The following is a 16633-nucleotide window of genomic DNA, read 5'->3' as shown; positions in this document are numbered from 1 at the left end:
AGAAGAACAAGCAAGAAACTTGTGTCTTGCTCTCTTAAATAATTTATTCTTACTTACAATTTAAGTTTAAGTGTGTGAATACAACCTACCGATTAGCACTAATTTAATGAAATACTAAAATAGAAAAAACATTCAATACACAACAACTGGTTAAACAATTAATAAGAGAAAATAAGTCATAGTGATTAGAGCAGACCAGTCCACACAAGCAGCACCCGTTCACGAGTATGACGGATGAGCCAGCCACCACTGCGCTCGACCATATTTTAGGGAGCCCAATGACCCGGCCCACCACGCCGCCACAAGTCTGGACATTTTAGTGAGCTCAAAACACCAGACCACGTCATAGCTACTCACAATTGCCATCTGATGGTTATAGTATTCACATTTCACATAAGAATGCATGCGGCAATCAATACAAAAACCGCTACGCTTTCATATTTCTAAAATAATTAAATGAAGAAAGCAATGAGATAAACAAATTATAACGTTGTATGCTAATAAACTAATTATTTACTTGATATGTTGTCGTCTATGAATTCGTCTATCCTGTAATAGGCTTTCTTACACAAAAATTGTTTAATATAAGATTTGAATTGCCTCTCTGTTAGATTTAGTGCAGACAGTTTATTATAAAATCTTACGCAATTACCATAGAATGAATACTTTGTGCAGACGGCATTTAGGTAAAATTAGCTTATTTTTATTACGTAAGTTTCTATTTGTACAGTCTTTAAGTTTTTTAAAACTCTCTAAATTCTTCCATGTATACATGATATTCTCATTGTATTTTTTATATACAACATGCAGCGAATTTTTTTTTATATGCAACAAATTCTTCAATTATTATAACCAAAATTGCTCCAAATATGATAGGATACGACTATTGTTACCATAGCATTAATATCATATGTGATGCACATTGTCGAGCCTTTGAGTTTTAGTTACAACTTACAGGTATTTAACTTAACAACTTCACCTGAAACTAAATAATAATTTGTAAAGCTCCAACATTGTAAACACCATTAACATAACATAAATCAGCAAAATTGGTCTGTACCTAAAACAACCCAAAAAGTTTCAAAATTAAATGTAGCATCTATTATAGTTCGGACAATTTGTAGAACAATAGTTTCATTTTACCTGAAAGTTAATTGAGCCTTTAACTAAAAGAGTACAGCATAGGGTTTATCACAAAAACTATTCAATATTTGTAAACTAAAACTAAACGAATTTTGGTGATTATATAACAACCGATATCATTACGTACTTCTGTATTGATTCGACAAGAACTACAAAAATTAATCAGGATCAGTCTGGAAGAAAATGGAGTAATGAATACACTTATTTTGTTCATAATTAAACATTTCTTTTTTTTTCAAGTAAGCCTTTTTTAATCATATTTATACGAAGAATGGATTGTTACTTGTTCTTAGATGTTTAACCGATAATATGCCATAAACGTATTTGTTTTTTATTATATTGATGATGATAAGGAAAGCCAAGTTTATAAATTTCTAGAAAAACTGATTATTATCGGCAATACGAGTAAGTCCATTTATTTATGTATATGTAATGGGTATGCTGATATAAATGTTCAGAACACTAAGAAGTAGCAAAATAGAGATTTATTATTTTATGGTGAAGAGGAAAATAGTCTAAAAAAATGAAAATAGTTGGAAAAAGGTTAATATTAAAGGGTATATGTATACCAAGTGGAATGCTAGGCAGATGTAATATAGTAGGTAAAGATACAAAAAATGAGTTTTAGAACAGATACAATAATTTTACAAAATTAAAAATATAATTTGAGCACTTACAGAGTGCTCAAATTATATTTTTAATTTCGAGTTCCAAATGTTATGTCTACCAAATGTAATTTAGTCGTTGCACGAATTGTATTAATAGGTGTATAAATAAAATAACAACAAATGTACATATTTCAATAGCTGTGCAATGACTGATTAATGATTAGCTACTTAATTATTTAGATAATACAGATAGATATAAAAATAGTTACAAATATTTTGCCTTTTTATTCATTATGTATTTGTATCCGTATTATGTAGGTATATAGAGTATTTGAATTTTTATTATTAATAAAATTTCAAATACAGGGTTAAGTACTTGTGGAAAGTAAAGGCTATGATTATTTATTTATAGCCGTCTTTTAAAAGGAATGTTCTTAATGCGTATATAATTTCTTTTATAATTTTTTTTTTTAATATAATAGGTACTTTTTTTAGATTAAAGGTTATAGCTCATTTATTTAGCTCTCTTTTCTATTTGATACAGATTACTGATATTTGTAGAATTTGTTAATGTTGTCACTTAAATATTAAAATATTCAACTGAAAAATATTCTAAAAACACTTTTTATGTTTGTGGTTAGGTGAGTAAATCTTACAGCTTCAAGAGTGAGGAATAATAATTATTATATAAAATTAGGAAACTATTACCAAACTATTCTTTCTAATTACTATAGCGTAATGAGATTCATACAATTTCTAAAATTATTATTTAATATCAAATTATTATTAATAATTCATTTAAGAAATTGTTCAAACCAGTCGTACATACGTAAACTAATTTTGAAGGAACACTACACACCGTGCGAATTTTCAACAACGACGACGCAGACACATTATACGTTGGGAACATCTATAAAGAATTGCCCATTGTCCTTATATCTAATATGCCTCTTGTCCTAGCTGATTAGTAACTAACACTGTGTTTTTGTTGTTGACACAAAGCGATTCCCAACTTATATGTCTTTCCACGTGTGGGAAACTCCATTTTGCCACGCAGTGCGACTTTTGTTGTTCTCTAATCTCACGACCCTCACTCATTACCTGTTCTCACACTCGACTCTACATAGTTAGATTAATTTATATATTCGTTGTTCCTACACCATATTCCGGCAGTATACTTCACATATAGATATGAATATAAATAGACAATAATATAAATACGGATGCGAAAAAGCTTTGAAGTTTAATTACAAAACCTTTTCCGTGTATATTATGTAGGTAGTGATATTACAAATATCAGGTATTGTTCAATTACTATGTAATGATGATTTTGATGGATCAAGGTTTTTCTTGTTCTATTATGTTAAGGTTTGGCTAATTTGTAATTGTATATTTTTTTCACTATGTTTTTACAAATGCACATTCAGAGTAGTCTAGTTGTTTGACTATCTGTGTCAATCAGGGTCAATTGAGGAGGTTGAGAAACATATAGCAATGCTATTTATTAATTGATGGAAGACAATAAATATAATGGCATGTTGAAGTTGTATGATATAATATAAACCATCTGTACAGGACACCTACGCGTTTAGTTAAATATATGTCCCCATATGGGACAGTCACAAAAACTGAAAATATTATGATTTTTATTATAAACATTGTTACAAGAATCAAAATATTATGCATTATGATTCAGTCATTTGTATAAAGCTTACTATTAAAATTGACTTTTTTATGTGACTGGAGTTACAAATTAGTAAATAATTTTACCAGATTAGAAATAGAAATCATCCCTTATGGTCGTGAATGATACCACAAATCTCATAAAATATATTGACTTTCGTGGTACCTACTTGCTTCTCGTGCGTTCTAAGGACTAAGATGCCATACATTGCTTTATATCATATAACATAGCTGTATATCACACCCATATGTCATTTGTCAAAATGAATTACAATTAGGTAGGTGGGTTGTTCATATTTTTTTCATTACTACATAGTATCTATGTATTTTAAATACATATTACATTACGACGAAATTAATAATACTTATGCTCCTACAATAACTATTAGTTTCGGTATTGTTGTTTATTTTCTTTTTTAATACGAATATTTTAAACCAGAGACAACAATGTAAGTAATTTTAATTGTCAAATAACGGAAATATAGGAACGCTAAATGTATAGGACAGTCAACAGATATCATTCAATAGGTACTTTCTAATAATATCAATGATATATGAAATTCAATATGTAATTAATAAAATAGACTAGATATTTAATTGTATCCATCTAGTGTTTATATAATACTTTGCAAAGACATTTATTTACTCAGTACAGACGCTAATAGCGTCCGTTGCGGATGAGGGAGATTTAATTGTCGAATTAAGAGGACAGGATTTTGCGTAGAGACGCAAGTGACGTCACAGGACATAATTACCGAGGCTTGAGCACGTTGCGCTTCGTAAGAAAAGCACACAATTCTTATGTACGTATTTTACGCAGCGGCATTTATTTCCTCAAGCATTTAGAAAGAGAGAATATATTAACTCTCTGAATTTAACATCTTTAACAGAGACTTAGGATATATATTATATTATTTATGTCGTTTACTAATAACCCGAAATATGTAAGTTTTTTTAAATTTACTATCTAAGCCCCCAAAACTTATTATCAACTACATTATAACATTTTATTAAATTTATATTATTTAAAGAATAAAACAAACACTAAGATTTAAGTGAAGTTAAGCCTTTTTAAGATTAGGGCGCATAATATATCTACAGATAAAATATTTAACAAATATTAGGTACATTGATTTTTCTTAAGCTGATAAAGTCCCTCAATATTGTATGTATATATAAATGTAATATATATCGTATATTTATAGCTATAAGTAAATAGAGAGTTATTAAATAAGTAAAATAAAAATAATTTTGTATTTATCTTACAGGCAACAAGCCCTGGGTCTTCCTTCTTTATTGGATGGTAGAATATAAAATATACGAAAAAGTAGTATTTGAAATAAAGTGTATTTGAGTAATACTTATACATTCTTGAACATAATTATTTATTGCGTTCTATTTAATATGTATTACCTGTCAATTGGTTTATGTGGAATTTATAATTTATTTGTTTACCACCGTCTTCTCACCTATTTACGATAGGTACACATGTCATTCATCGTATATCAGTACTATGCCTATTTAATGACTACATATCATTATCCGTTACTTACATACGGTTTTTTCAGTAGCTTAGTTACTTATTTTTAATATTGAAATCACGAACAGTAAATAAACGGTAATTTTTATGTTAACTATCACTATTTTTAAAATGCAATAATAGTATAATTCATACTATAACTTATATAATATATGTCTGATCGATGATCCATTTTCATGACTAAAACGCTGAACTTATATTCATCATTCATCAAATCATACTAAACTCGCAAGTAACAGTTAGTGTTTAATATAGTCAATTTATAATGCTATTAATAACATTTTTATTGCCAATATAAACGTTTGAAGGTATCTATATATACATAATTAAATACAGTTACCCGAACCAGTCAAGTGCGCATAACAACAACAAGTAATAACAACTGTATATGAAGATCCTAAGAAAATAATATGTAAATGGAAGGAGCATGTTACCAGGCACGTGTAATCTTATATACCTACTAGCAAGATATATTACAATTTTAGATTAAATATTAAATAGATTATTTCATAAAATAATTTTGGACTATGGCGGTGCTTTCAGTGTACCTATTATGAGCACGAAAACTACCGCAATACTTCCTAATTCAGTAATAGGGCTACTTACTTTTTTTTTATGACAATGGAATGGTGCAGATATGATCATATGATCAGTATGAAGTTAAGCCATCATTGTTAGTTTCAGGGAGACCGCCCGATCGTCGACTGGACATGTTGCAGGCAGTTCGACATGCCCACACGATGTTAGTACATCCCCCCCCCCCCCCCCCCCCCCCCCCCTCCGGTATACAACTAGTGACGATATAAGATCCTTCAAAGCATTCTCCTCCTTGTTCGAGTCTTGTCAATGTCTGTCTGTCTGTTATCTCTTCCAGATAAAATATTTTAAGCCTTCTTAATGTCTGGGGTATAAATATAGGTTACCTACAGTGTTAAATAAAATTGCTTATTTATATTTATGTATTTAGAATATAAACAAAACAGGGCACATCGCTGATAACACCTATTTTGACATATGCAATAATATGCATTTTGTACTTCTCACTGGTGTTGTTTTTCTACGTCGTCGTATCAGGTTTTGCGAACTCTGATTATATTCTTGGTCTAGGTAACACGATAGAATCAGTTATTTTATCACAAGTAATATTCATATATAAAGTGAGCATTATATTGCTTTATCCAAGTGATCATTGAAATTTTTATATAAACCATCATTAAAAAAGTTACCACTTCTTATAAAAAAATAAAACATATGTTCTTCAATAAAAACATATGTTTTTATTTGAAGAAATATAATAGACTAATTTATTATTCAGAAACGAAACCTTTTACCGGAAACTGATTTTCCATTAGATACATCATCAGTAATAGAAAATTATTGTTTCTACGCAACCTGTGCAACAAGTAGATAATATACGAGTATATTTTACCATGGTTGTTGTCTCATAATTTAAGTCATTCGATTCTATTTATTCATATTTTAGTCGATTATATTATCCAAATGCTAATGACCAAAGTATTAGGTATAGTGAGCATTGACTTTAACATTCCATTTAAGTCTGTTGTTATTTACCTACATGTAATGTTTAATATACTTTACTCTTATATTTATAACTATTTAATATATTATATAATTTTATTTAGTAAACTAACCGCCTTCGAGTATATCTGCACTCCCTAAGGTTGGCTGGTAGAGCTTGCTTGAGAATGCTTTTAGCATTAAGCCCGCCTATTCTATAAAAAATCAAATTTCAATAGTTTTTGTTTTCTTGAAATATCAATGCGTAATAACGCATTTAAAAAATCACGGCCGTAACAAATTCATAGACACAACAATTTCCTCGAATTTAGCGAAAATTCAGAGATAAAATTGTTAATTTTATCTCAACTAAGAAATACAAATAAATCCAAATATTAAACAATTTCGCTCGCAGTCAGAGTATGGTTGTGGGCGTAGCAATAGAGTGAGATTAGCGTAGGCATTTGGTGGACACGGGTCACTGCGACACAATGAAGTATTTCCTGTGCTCAGTACCTACCAGGGTTGCCGACCTAAAAAAATGTTGACATACTTTAGAAACTTTAAAAATCTTATAAGTACATTAACTCAATATGGCTCTCTACATCGTCACATTTTTCATATTATGGGGGCGAAGGACACTGTTACATGTCATGCTGTATACAATAACTAAAAAGTAAGTTTATGAAAAATTACATATAATTTCCGTATATCAAAATCTAGTACGAAATTGTCCGAGGCTAACGATGTCCAGGTACCAAAACAAAAATTTCATTTCTTATTCTGAATATATTCGATCCGCGTCTGTAGGCATCCTTGGTACCAGCAAACGAATAACCCAACAAGGACATAGAATCTGACACAACAAAACCCTCCCATCTGCGCTCATTATATCACAATCTAAAGTTCTCAACAGAAAAGTTAGTTTATAAAACTCATCTACGACTAAATGACTTTTTACCCACGCATATAATAATATAATAATAATACAGGTAGAATGACTCCAACCACTTTCGTCAAGAAACAAAGACAAATCAGAACGTAAGGTTATAACTTTTTATATATCATTTCTATTTATTACTTTTTTGAAAATATATATGAATATTGACAGTAGTTTCAGATTTGTTCAGTCCTTTACTATTAACCCATTTATATATTATATGATATAAACATTTTTATTATTAAAGCACGTTCAATATCAAGACTATATAATTTGCTTTAATTATTATATACATATGTGACATTGCGCAGATATTCGCATCTGGCTTGTGATTGTTAGATAAATTTTTTGTTTCCGTGATACAACATGTGCATAGTTTATGTTGTTTGAAATAAAATTATCATTTACCATCAGATGGGCAGTATGCCTGTTTGCCACCATAGTAGTATAAAAAAAAAAGAGGCGGGTCCAGGTGAAACAGAGGCTGACCGCGACTGACCTCGTACCAATTACTCGCCCATTAGCGCACTGAACACAATAATGTCGCCATTAAACGGATGTCCAACCCGACATTCTCGCACCCGCTCAATTTGCATTTGTTTGGAATTAGATCGTCACACCAACCACACAACTTAGTCTGTAGGTTTCACGTCCATTATGAACATTATAATAGGTAACGTTCATGTATGTTTTTCGCTAAATGATAAAAGAAATAATGTGACTGTGTATTTATATATACCTACACATAAATCTGCTAATTGTGCGCAGCAAAGCAAAACATAGTTTTAACAGAACAAATTGATGGGAACGGAACTACGATGACCAACAATCAACTTCGGCGTCAGTGGCGGTCAACGGTCAACATCCTTTAAATATACAATGAAATGGGTATTTTTTTCTGAGGAACGATTATAAATATACGTTCACGATTGTTATCCCCAATAACATCAGAGCCCTTGTCAATACAAAATCTATTTAGTATCAGCCAGATTCGAACACCTTTCGGTCAATATCGGAGTAGCAAAACTATTTATTTATTTATTCTTTTGCACACAAAAATGTATACATGGCGGATTTAATGCCTGATGGCATTCTCTACAAGTCAACCGTCGCGTTGATCAGAGATAATAAGGCGGTGCAATTTAACAATTAAAACTAGTCCACAACCTTTGCATATCAATTATTCAATCTGTCTATGTTCCATAAAATTTTATTATTTTTCGGTTATAAATTAATAAAATAAATAAAAGACATAGACACACATGATTCTCTTTGTCCCTGGTTTATATATAAATTTCTCTGAATATGAATATTTTACGAATAATGGATTCATATATGCGTGTAATAAACTACTCCCATTACGTCTTAGTTGAGTCACAGATAACATAATATCATAGTTGTGTCTACCTTCGAGTAGAAAACTTGGATATATTTTACTCGGGACAGATCATAGTTCCTAGTTTTATTTTTATATAATAAATAAACCGATGATCATTATCATACCAAGATTACCGTCACGCATCTCGTGTCATAGTGAACAGACATATGAAGACTGACGAACATACATTTATAGTTCCAGGTCAAATGTCATAAGAATCGTGACAGAACAGTAAAAATAGAAATCAAATATTATCTTGTCAGCGAGTTTCGCGTTCTGATCCGATATTTCATAAAGTTCGTGACAATATTTCAGTGGGAAAGTTATTAATTTAAGTGCAACCAACCAGAGACGCGAGATGGTAATGACAAATGGCGCGCCTCGCGTCTTATCTGAACGGTCTGCAGAGCGGAGATGTAGCCGTTTTCTCGGCGAAAAGTAAAATGTCGGGGATGTCGTTAGCAAAGCCCCATCCAACTGATATCTCCCTAGCTACTTTTTCTACCTCCTAAGCACAGCAGATAACTAGTTTTATCTTATCGATGATATTATAATACACTTACAAAGTATTTTGCATATAACTTGTAGACTAACAAAGTTATCTTCGACATGGAACAGCTTTCATTAATTTGTAATCACTTTTATCTTTATAATATTATGAAATGATAGACTACTCTACGATGAAGATTAAGTTTTATTTTTTATTTATTCTTAAAATACAACTTCTTGTAATCATTTAACTTTACACATTATGTGCATATTAAATTTTATTATCGTAATATTATGTTTCTTAATAGTTGACTTTTAGGACGCTTGTTGATAATTGAAACGGATGCCGGTACCTATACCATATAAGAAAACAAAAATATGCATGATTCTGATTTCCAATTACTTTTTACGTTTGAACGTGGCAAGCCGCCAGTAACAGAAGCACCTTTCTTCTGTACAATAGGGAGAGATAGCGACGTCTTTCGTCGAGATATATTGTCCCGGTTCGCGGCGTACTCCGCACCCACTCCCGCTACCCAGTGATATGCAAATAGGCAAGGCAAGATCGTAAACCGTTTCATATCTGATTGTGTAATTCAGAGCTAAAGCACTGTGAATTAAAGTAACCACTATAAGATTGGATTAATCAAATCAAAAACCATCGTACTTACGTTAAAATATAGTTTGATGTGGAGATTTACTTATAATAAGTTAATTTTCCAAACTTCAAAATTTGGTTATGGTTATTACAAAACCTACGTATATATAAATATTTGCCATAGGACCCAGAAGTAACCACTGGAAAGCCAAAATAACATAATACAATGACATGTGCATCCTTTCAACAGTACCTACCTATTTCCCCACCCGACAGACGCTCTCTTCCTACTTATCTTTTCGTAATAAATTATTGAAGAGAAAGTCCACCATTACATGGTGTCGCCATAGGCAAATAAATGTCTTATGTTTGTATTTGCCTTTTGTTCTATTATAATACATTATATCCTACCTATCGTTAAAGATATTCTACACGACTTGTGTTCAGATTACAGTGAGATACTGTTTATTGTTATCTACTCGTATTTTAAAGTTTATATAGAAAGAATTTCTAAACAAATTTACCTACTCGTATATACATTATAAACGCAAATGTGCCTGTCCATCTGTCTGTCTATCTGTTACCTTTTCACGACTAAACATCTGTACGGATTTTAACAAAATTGAACATGAAGTTAATGTGTGAAGAATGGATCTGGGTGGGGGTGAAATAGAGATTAAATTTTGTTCAGACGAAGTCACGGGCAATAACTATGATACATTACATAGTTATTGCGCGTGCTTTGCCTGAACAAAATTTTACACACTAGCGATTCAATTCTGATTCGCTCGTGTAATGACTGCCTCCTCCACATAACTGACCAGTTGGGCGTAGTGTCGCGAATACGTATATTATTCCAATATACAGTGGAATAATATACGACACAATCCCACGCGACAATCCCACGAATTACAATTAGTATGTATATTTCTTTTATACCACAGTGATGGCAATTGCATACGGTCCATCTGATGGTAATCGGTTATCGTAGCTAGCCAGAAACTGCCAAAAACACCAGAGATTTTGCAGATTTTTATAAAACCTTAATATTGTTGAAAAATGATTGAATGAAAGAGTCTACAATATATTTTAATATAACGAATATAAATGTTATATGTAACTTAGTTTAATTTGTAATAAAATAAAATAAACTATAAACAGTGCGTTTAACTACAAATGATTAAGTTGAACACAAAACCATGCACAAATTAAGAACACGCTGAGATACTATCAAAATTAACAAGGGTTCTAAACAACATCCCCTACAGAAGCACAAGGCGCCCAGTGGCTTAATTACTGAGATGTAGTTGTTGTAGCATCCAACATTCTCCCATACATATCAGTATACATAGTTCGTGACTCCAGGCAAACTCTCTTGTCATGTCATGTGTACAATTACCTCGTTACACTTAAATTGAAAATTAATGCACATATAATTGGATTAATTCTGACCTAATTTAGCTCACTCTGGTTTAGAGGCCAATGCCTAGAAGGAACGTAATAGCTGAAGGCATTTTAAAGTTGATAAATAGAATGCACAAGTATTCCGTGACGGCAGGCTATGGTTAATAAATTTATATAAGCTTGTGGGTGCATAATACCGCAGGTACGGACCCAAATAGCACCTGTCACGTACCAACGTTCCCACAATAAATAGAAATCAGTGCATCTCGTAACTATACACTGCATTTTTTTTCCTTTTTGAATTATATAAAACTATTGTAAACGTAAATAGTGCGGGTGGGATCTAAATACAATTCTGCATTTAATTTTATTACACACCAAAGAACAATCACATCAAAATGAAACTTATTAGCAAATAATAAGTAAATTATAAGTATTATTAAATGTATAGGTTTAATTTGAAAACAAAACAAATAATTTCATTTAAGTATTTAATAATCCATTTATGTCGAAATCTGTACCTATTTAATTTTCGGTGTTGTTTGTGAAGTGAATTTACATTTTTTTTTAATTATTCCGTAATTCCCTTATATATTAAGGAGCTATATTATACGTATTCATTTTATTGGAGAAAAATTAACATAATCAAGTTCTGAACAAACTCGTCACACATCTCTATTGTATGATGAAATTCTATGTATGATTATTTGTATATACTGAATTTCTCAATGTAAAGGTATTCCGAAAAAAATATACTATATTATATCTCGCAAAAAAATAATTCAGAAAGTATATAATATATACCTATATCATTTACGAGACTAGTAGACATCCTTATCGTTTCATACACAGATAGAGTTCATATTCTCATGTTTCTGGAGAAATTTCTTCAAATAAAAAGTCAGCTGTGGGACACTATACAAAATATATATTTGCGTATAATCTTTTTATCATTACATATTCTTTATCTTTTTTCTTTAAAGGTTTTTATAAAAAATAACAAACCTGGAAACTACAAATCTGAAATACATAATTCATAGCTGCAAAACCGATTTTTCTATATATATTTCCTAAGAGAACTTTAAACACATGGCAGGATAACACAAAAGAGTGCCATAGAGATAACATTATACTTGTAATCTACAGGATAATTCTATTTTAAGTTATAATTGTCTTATGACAGTGCAACAACGGCGGTACTAAAATTATCTTTGATTAAATTCATTGAGTTCAAAAACTGAAGTAGGTAGAGTCTTCCCCTAGAATTACTATTGATCTCGCTGGTATTAAAAATCCAGTGGCGTATATACAGCGAAATTGTCTTGGAATTTACTGCGACTGATAGATAACAACAGGTATAGCAGAAACTGAGATTTGCTGCAAGTCCTGCTGAAGCAAAACATTTTTAGGATTTATTTTATTTATTATATGTTAGTGCACGAAGTATAATAATAACAAACTAACGCAATTTACCGAGTTATATAAGGTTTAAAAAGCGGGCTTATCTTTCAAGTAATCTTTTCGAGATAACCTTTGTTGGCGTTATATTACATACACAATGTAATATAACGCCAATATAATGTATTAACTTTTGCTAATAACATAAATATAATGTATTATTACTTGTGTATGCTCTTCTAAAACGGAACAGATTTTGAATAATACTGCAACAATTAATGTTTATCCTGTGTTATTTCCATTTTGGTTAATTTGGATTTGAGTGATTCATATTTTTATTTTAAAAAGCACTAATTTTTTGTTACTAAACAAATTTCTTTCAGATTAGGCGTGGTTTTTATTTAAATATTAATAACAAAAGGTTCAGGTAATACTGTTAGATATTTACACACCCATTATATTTGATGAAAATAATAATTAATAGACAAGTATTATTATCATAAACGTTAATGAACCTTGCTTTCTCATAACAAGATACCAATTCTTTAAAATAATAAATGGTATACCCAACAAAATTTCGTTACTTCGTTCCATGGCCGTGTCTGTTCATAGGTACTAGGGTAGTGGACTCTATTATATTTTTTTTCCTTTACGCTTTTTGCGTCTACCTGGGTACACAGCGAGGGGTGAACCCATGGACATAGAGAATAAATCGGGATTCCACATGCGGGACATTGCCATTTAGTGCTGTATATAAAACATTCCGTATTATTTAAAAAAAAGTAAAAACAGCACATTTGTGAGAATTTAAATAGTGTTGCTTGCTCGTATGAATATACTAGAATCGCTGTAAAGTATTAACAGATATGTACAGTCAATTGCCGAACAAGAGCCTGCATCAATTGAATATTGAACCAATTGAAAAATATAGCAAACTTTTTCAAACGATGTTAGATTAAATACATAGGACCTTTAGAAGTTTTCTACATGGGATTGTAAATGATGAAATCCTAATACAATAATCTACTATAAGACCGGCTCCCTAATTTTTATTCGAAAGTGTACTACCTCCGTATATTTCTAGTTTACGGCCTCTCATTTAGAAGTATAGGTCAAAACAAAATAAAAAATATTGTAGAACTGGCGTGGCAACGCTGTTGTATCGAAACGTAGTAGCATCGACTCGTGCGCATGGTGTTAGAAAAAGAGGCAGATAGGCCCGTCAAACAAGTTCTGTTGCGAGAATAGTGGGGCTGCTCTATCGCGTCAGTACCCAAGGCGAATGCTCTGTGACTTCACGCCGGTGCTGCGCTAGCGGCCCGCTTTAATTCCGTCCCGTAAACACACAACTGTTGCGCACCCTACTTAGTAACCGGTTTTATGAATAAAGTGACAGACACTGATTTTGTGGTTGTACTACGTGTTTCATGTTCAGTGTATTGTGTATAAAAAGTTATACATGAATGTATATTAAGTGCATTACATTTTGAATTCTGTGTGGCCAATTGCACATGATGCGATGACCCGTGGATTGAACGCTCACAAGGATTGGATTACTTAAACGTTGCATTTTTGAGCACGGTGAGTATCCACATAGGGGACGTGTACATTTATATAACATCAATATCCACACGTAGACGCGGTGTGTGGAGGCGGTACAAACAAAAACTCGAATAGGGGAACGAAGGAGAGAGCTCCATTGTTGACACACGGGTAGCGTCGTTCCACGCACCACTCGGCTCTATGGAGTAAATTGTACGCTGTAGGTACACTGGAAAAGCACAGTTGTTTGTGCCCTCTTTTGCTGTATGCAGCCGTATGGTGGATGCAAGCCATAATTTAGAAAGCTACCAGTTTGCTAATTGAACTCTAGATAGGTACTAAACAATACAGTTTATTACTCACACTTAAAATAGCCACGTTACAATAGGTACTGGAATTATCTTCTGAGATCGATTACCTATATAAATACTCATTGAGCCTCCTTGAGAATCCTTTCTATTTGCTTACGATCAGGCAAGCCGTTTGTTCCGATATCTTTGAAAACTATAAGTATGTAGATAATTACATACGTTGTAAAGCTACGTTATGATAAAAAAATATATCTTTGATAATAGTAAGCGACAATTAATATATAGGTAGTTATAACTAAGTGTATTCGATATTTAGATAGATATACTAACAAAACGATTTTATATTTCGTCAATTATAACTAATCATTATATTTTTATCAACCTAATTATGAAGATATGAATTTATTGCAATTAATATAATATTTTTAATACTTATATAGCAGTCTACTGATGTAACTTAGAATTTCCGAATGTTTAAATGATAAGCCAAAAGATCAATCACAATATTGCTGGAAGCTCTTACTTATACAAGACGCTATTGAAGAAAGTAAGAAAAATTATTAACCTTTTATTTATCATTGACGCATGATAACTGTATTAAACTGATTTCAGTTTCCACAGATTTTTATCAATTAGTACACACTAGATAAGAATATATCGAAACAAATCAAAATATTATTATTTTACATACATAGTAACTTATGGTGTAAAAACCATGTCCACATTCATTTAACTGACAATACAATTTAAAAATTAATTAGTCTGACCTTAGTCTTTTACAAAAACAGTTAGGTGTCATGCAATACTTTAATTTAAAAACCTAACTACTGACCCATTTCTGATAAAATTCCTGCTTAACCAATCTGAAAGTATTTATATCCTTTCAAATAAAAAAATATTTTTACAAATCTGATCACAAATGACTGGTTTGGTATGGTTCTGAGGTAGCAAACATGAAAAATACATCTAAATATAAATAACCCACTTCTTTTTTGAAGCCGGTTAAAAACGGAAGGACAACATTTAAACAAAATATAAATTGAGATCCATACCATAAACTACGCAACCTTTCACATATAAATAGAGGAAACAATTACTCGTAATAGTAAATACAATTAATAATATTATTAATGAAAGACATTATCACATCCTGCATAATTACGCATTCGTCACGTGCACAGATCAAAATACCAGATGCTGCTGGACAAATTAATTTGTTGAGATCATGATATTGTTTACGAGTAACTCACTGACTGCGAGTTCCGCTCCTACTGGTTGTAGCGTGATGTTAAATATAAATGGGCTATGACAACTTTCAATTTGAACCAGTAGGTTCTGAATTTAGTACGTTGCAATAAACAAAAACTCTTCAGCTGTATAGTATTAGAATAGATGGATAGTAATAGAAATAAACTTTATGCAAATAAACTTAATACAAGCACATTTAAATAGTCATATTTTTTTTATTTACTTACACTCGGAACGCAGCCTCATCATAAGAAGAATGAGAAAGAAACTGGCGTGTTGCTCTTTTAAATAAATGTTGTTCTAAGTAAATACAGGGTATATATATGATATATATATATATATATAAAGTATTAGGCATGCGACAATAAAAAAAAACCGCTAGGTAGTCAAACTTTGTGCAATCAGATAATATTGTTACCGCTATGAATTTTAAAACATTTATAAACTCTTCAATTTTATAATGATGTTGATTCTCCTTCCAATAATATAGGAGAACCATATAAAACATATAAGTAATTACATTTTCTATCTCAGATCATCAAAAATGTTGAGATCCCTATACCAACAGGATTTTTAATCAAAGTACTTCTCACAAGAAAAACAAGTCTTTCTGAAATCAATTAGGGAATAATTGTTTTTATAACAATTTAATATAATATATATAATATGAAGTTTGCTAATGTATTTCAATTTAAAACTAGTTATTTAAGTATCTAGATATTAATTAATGTTATTTTGCTAATGTACGTTGATTTGCATTTCAACCTCATATCTACTGATTGTATTGCGAAAAAAGCTAATAATGTTACTAATTATAGTAATTAAGTTTAGGT

The 16633-nt window shown here is 31.1% G+C and overlaps 1 protein-coding gene across 3 annotated transcripts in view; it reads left to right on the top strand.

Moving 5' to 3' along the window:
* LOC131845833 (semaphorin-1A) overlaps positions 1-16633 on the top strand; it is a 122219-nt gene that overhangs the window by 91477 nt on the left and 14109 nt on the right. The window contains exon 1 of one of the 3 annotated variants that reach the window (XM_059194961.1): positions 13978-14280. The exons of the other annotated variants lie outside the window; for them this stretch is intronic. The gene's annotated coding sequence lies outside the window, so the exon portion shown is untranslated. Of the gene's footprint in view, positions 1-13977; positions 14281-16633 lie in introns of those variants that run through there. 3 annotated transcript variants of the gene reach the window in all.

Source organism: Achroia grisella, unplaced genomic scaffold, assembly GCF_030625045.1.
Source record: "Achroia grisella isolate CSIRO2021 unplaced genomic scaffold, CSIRO_AGI_Agris_v1 utg487, whole genome shotgun sequence".
Lineage (NCBI taxonomy): Eukaryota > Metazoa > Arthropoda > Insecta > Lepidoptera > Pyralidae > Achroia > Achroia grisella.
This window is presented reverse-complemented; position numbering and strand designations above follow the sequence as displayed.